Source organism: Bison bison, unplaced genomic scaffold, assembly GCF_000754665.1.
Source record: "Bison bison bison isolate TAMUID 2011002044 unplaced genomic scaffold, Bison_UMD1.0 scf7180017862121, whole genome shotgun sequence".
Taxonomy (NCBI): Eukaryota; Metazoa; Chordata; class Mammalia; order Artiodactyla; family Bovidae; genus Bison; species Bison bison.
In genome coordinates, this window is record NW_011492693.1 from 328,378 (window position 1) to 333,440 (window position 5,063).

The window sequence follows — 5,063 nt, forward strand, 5'->3', positions numbered from 1 at the left end:
ACCAACATGAATTAAATTCCTCTCTGTCCCCACTGCACTCCCAACTCTAGGCAAGAAATAAAAACCTGCAGAGACTGAAGGCTGATTCCAGCACATTGCTGTGGATATTTCATTTCCACTGTTTTTGTTTTTTGGTGTTTTTTTTTTTTTTTTTGGTGGGGGGAAATTAGTTGTTAACATTAAAATCAGTAGATTGTACATAAATATCCAAACTTCTGACTTCTCTTGAAAACATGGCCAACTGGCCTGCTTTCACACATGGTTGAAGAGTAGGAAAGGCTGCTCCCAGTGGTAAGGCCTGTGCTGCCCAGGGTCCAACATGGCAACCTAGTCCTAGTATCATTTCTCTTGCCTCCTGGGGCCATGAGTTTGTGAGAACTAGACTGCTAGCTATCTTAAGAGAAAGATTACTTTTGTCTTGATTAACTTTGAATTTGTAGCCTTTAACCCAGAACCCAGAACACACTTCTTCCTTGTTTGTTTTTGGATGATATACAATATCTTATGGATGCATATGACATTTCTTCCAATACTTAAACCATGCAATTGAAGTACTACTCTGCCCTAAATCTTTGATGCAGCCTGGCATCATAAGTGCCCCTGATGTCTGCCATTAGACCCACTACCTAAAGCCTGTTCTATGTCCCTGGGCTGTCCCTGAAGTCTTCACATTGCCATTTGACAACTTATCCTCCTAGAAAACTCCTCTCCAATGAAGACAACAATGCATATCTCATGAAGTGGCTAGGAAGACGGCATGAAACCAAGAATGTCAAGCATGGCCCTTAGTATCCATTTTCATGATGTTTCTTAGAAGTCTTTTTCTCCAAGTATGCAAGGTTCTCCATCTTCTTAGATGTCCATGCAGATCAGTTTGATTTTCCAACCAAGCTTCAAGGAAGAGATTACAGTTCAATTCTCTGTATTCTGTGAAGCTTCAGAGTACACTCACCAAGGACACTAATGAAGGTAAAGATATTATCAAGACCTTTGTGTTTTTTTCAGACCTATTATTGGCCTAAAGGGCTAAACTAGGGCATGTCAGAGCATATATAACTAGAGGCTCCTGGTCACCACTACATGCTAAGAACCTGAACTTCCCTGAGTACTTGGAGCCAAGAAAGAAGCATGAAGTGGCTTGTGCTCCTTGGGCTGGTTGCCTTCTCAGATTGAAGAGTCATGTAATTATGGAGACTGTAAGCCACATCATCTTCCTTTCTGTGATTTCTCTTTTCATCTGATTATTCTATTCATCAATTTTAGAAGGCAATAGAATATTTCCCTGACAATGTTAAAGTTCTACACATACTTATTGATAAGTACATTGCTATAGGAAATTTGGGTCCCAAGGGACTTGGTGTAGATTTGCATAGCTGCACAACTCTTGGGGTCCAGTCATGTCATGACCTATTGAAATTGGAACTCCTTGCAATTGTTTAGTGCACAGTCAATGCAGACGTAGGTGTTGTCCTGTGGAATAGCACTTCTATACATTTTATTTAGCATGTTCTCTTTGTTCCCTCTCTACTTCAGTGTGTATATGTCTATGTCTGCATCTCTGTATCACTGTCATTTATCTCTCCATCTCTTGGAGGGCTCTGAGTGTACTTCTCTCTGTGCTGTTTTCTTTTAATTTTTCATTTGACTCATCCTTCCTTCTCAAGCCTCTACATTTCCTTAACTTGTTCCCTATCTCCTGGATTCTTTTTTCAACTCTCTATTCTCTTTCAACTTGGAGAAAAATTGGGAGAGCTATTTATACACTGTTTTATATCTGACAAGCAGTGTGACCACAGCCAATTCACAAACCTCTTGCATTTCAAATTGCTCCCTTGTAAAAGAGGATAGGAATCCCACTTCTACCTCTTTCCCTGAGCTTCTATGAGAAGGATACAGTGGGATGGCAACAGCAATGCTAGTGGCTGCCATTGTTGAGACTTCCTATTTATCAGGTACCTTATATCCGTCACTTCACTTATGCCCAAGATATCCTATTTGGAGGGTTTGAATCATTACATTCCACCATTTTACTGAGGGGAGACTGAGACCCCACAGGGTCATATGGCTTACGCAACATTACAGAACAGAATCTTTATTCAAACCTATGTCTTTGCCATAGTATATGCATAAAATTCTGATAATAAAGTGACTCATAAAAATTATTGGAAAATACACAGTGACATTACAATGACAGTTACACCTTAACACAGACAGCTAATTGTAGCTTCTTCTTTGTTTTCTTTGTCAAATGCTCAACGAAAGAATACCTCTAACAAAAGTGAAGACCATGAGAAAAACCCTCAGTGAAAAAAAAAAAAAACATGCTGAACAATTTCCTTATGGAACACGCTTACAGACTGTCCTAGATTTCTTCTCGTGGCTCAAATATAAATATTCACCTCATGAGCAACATCATGGATGTGAGGTTTTGGGAGAATGGTACTCCACAGCGCCCCCTGGTGCTCTACTTTAGCACTGGGGCTCATCTGGAGGTGACAGGAGGGATGCTGGGGCTCAGGCTCCTGCAGGAGGCAGAAATCTTGGGTAAAAGAGGCCCCACACATAGGAGAAGGCACTATCATCCTCAACTCTTGGTCTTGGTGACTGGGCCAGAAATTACCAAGTGGCAGGTAAATGTCCATTTCTGTGTCAAAGATGTGTCATTAGTTAGATGGAGATTGTCCTTCTGCGGAGAAGGCAATGGCAACCCACTTCAGTCCTCTTGCCTGGAAAAACCCAAGGATGGAGGAGCCTGGTAGGCTGCAGCCCATGGGGTCACTAAGAGTAGGACATGACTGAGCGACTTCAATTTCACTTTTCACTTTCCTGAATTGGAGAAGGAAATTACAACCCACTCCAGTGTTCTTGCCTGGAGAATCCCAGGGATGGGGGAGCCTGTAGGCTCCTGTCTATGGGGTTGCACAGAATTGGACATGACTGAAGCGACTTAACAGCAGCAGCAGCAGATCCTTCTGAACTAACGGAGTCAGTCAGTTACAGATGAAGAGTGAACCATCCCTGATCAAAGGGTAGAACTAATTGCAAAGCAATTGTGAATCCCCAGGCAGAGGAATTCAGTTTCCACAGATGCAAGAACCACAGCAGTAAAAAGCTACTGAACCTGTATTCCATGTAAGGCCATAAAAATCTAACACAGTGCTTACAGTTTTTAGATTAGAAAATGGGTTATTTTGTCTTCAAGAATGCCCATGCCAGCCTGAATGATAGGCAAAGAGTAAATACATTTCAAATGAAAAGGTCACATATGTGGTGTTGATTGGATGTGATCTGAGTTTGGAGGTAGTGGATGGGGTTGATCAAGAAGGACCTCCTGGAGAAGGGGATGCTAAAGCTGGGTTTGAAGAGACTACAGAATTTCTCAAATGAAGGCACCAGGACTTCCCTGGGTGTCCAGCAGTCCTGGAGGCCTGGTGGTTATGCCTCTGGGCTTCCCATACAGGAGATACCACTTCAACACCTGGTCATAGAATCAATATCCTGCATACATTGTAGCACAGGAAAAAAAAAAATCAAATGCAAGCACCTCTGTGATCAAAGGCTGGGAGCTGCACAGTGGTTAGAAAGTGATCTCAAGATATATGTGACACCCAGAGGGAGGCATCAGTGCGGGAATAGAGGGCAGCCAGTTCTGCACTAACCCACTCTCTCCTTCTCCCTGTAGATATTCTAAGTTGGTAACATCACCATTGGAACACCCCTCAGGAATTCCAGGTTATCTTTGACACAGGCTCATCTGACTTGTAGGTTCCCTCCATCTTTTGCCCCAGTCCAGCCTGTTGTGAGTACAGACACCCCTACCCAGACCATCCTTCACTTGCCCTGCCACCCTGTTTCCATCATTGGCACCTGATAACACTCATATCTTGTGTCTGCAGCTACACACGTCAGGTTCAGACATCTTCAGTCTTCCACATTCCGGTTTACCAATAAGACCTTCAGCATAGCCTCCTGGATCTGGGACAATGAAAGGAATTGTTGCTCATGACACAGTCTGGGTAACAGAGTAACATATGCTGAGTCAGGACTGGCTATGGAGTGACCACTTCTGGCAAAACAGATGCAGGACCACCTGCCAGGACCCTTCCTATCCTAACTCCCATAGATATTGGCCATCTTATCCACAGGATCATGTCTCTGGGGAGGAAGTGCCTATGGTGACACAGGAGCAAACAAATTAGCTAACCCAGAGAGTGGCTTCAGGTGTGGACTTGCAGGTCCTCTGCCCATGAGCACTTCAAGGTCCATTTTGCTGGGAGCCAGAAGAGGGGATAAAAGTACCCACTTTTATTTTCACAGACTGTTCCATGCACTTTCAGGTGATAGCTGGTTTAATCCTGCAACAACCCCACACATCAGGGGGTGTGATTAGCTCATGAGACATATGAGGAAAGTGAGATACAGACAGCAAGGGCCTTGCTGAGGTCACACATGTGGTAAGTAATGGAGCTGGGCTGGCGTTTCAGGACTGCAGTTGCTGTGGGGTGTTTGGGACAGGATAAAACTGATCTGGGCACCCTGGGGGCAGTCAAGGGCATCAAGTATTCAGAGTGGGAAACTGGAGGCCAGAGATATCAGGGGGCCTGATAAATGAGTTCTCACTCTAGGGGACCTTTGAGAGTCTAATAAAACCTATGGCCTGCCACTCCAAAGTACTTGAGTATTTCCCCTCTCTTTCTCTTTCATACATACTCACAGAAATGCATACATATCACCAAAAATGAATTTCGCCGGCAGTAATTTCATAGAACCCTGCAAGCAAGATTGTGTTTTCTGCTTCTGTCTTCTTGGACAGTTGCAGAATCCACAGTATCTTACAGAGAGTGCAGTCCATCCCTGGGATTCTCCAGGCAAGAACACTGGAGTGGGTTTACATTTCCTTCTCCAATGCATGAAAGTGAAAAGTGAAAGTGAAGTCGCTCAGCCATGTCTGACTCTTAGGGACCCCATGGACTGCAGCCCACCAGGCTCCTCCATCCCTGGGATTCTCCAGGCAAGGATACTGGAGTGGGTTGCCATTTCCTTCTCCAATGCATGAAAGTGAA

General features: G+C 43.9%; 1 pseudogene; it reads left to right on the forward strand.

Moving 5' to 3' along the window:
* The first annotated feature begins 1,080 nt into the window (after positions 1-1,080).
* Positions 1,081-5,063, forward strand: part of LOC104983230 — a 9,454-nt pseudogene continuing 5,471 nt past the window's right edge.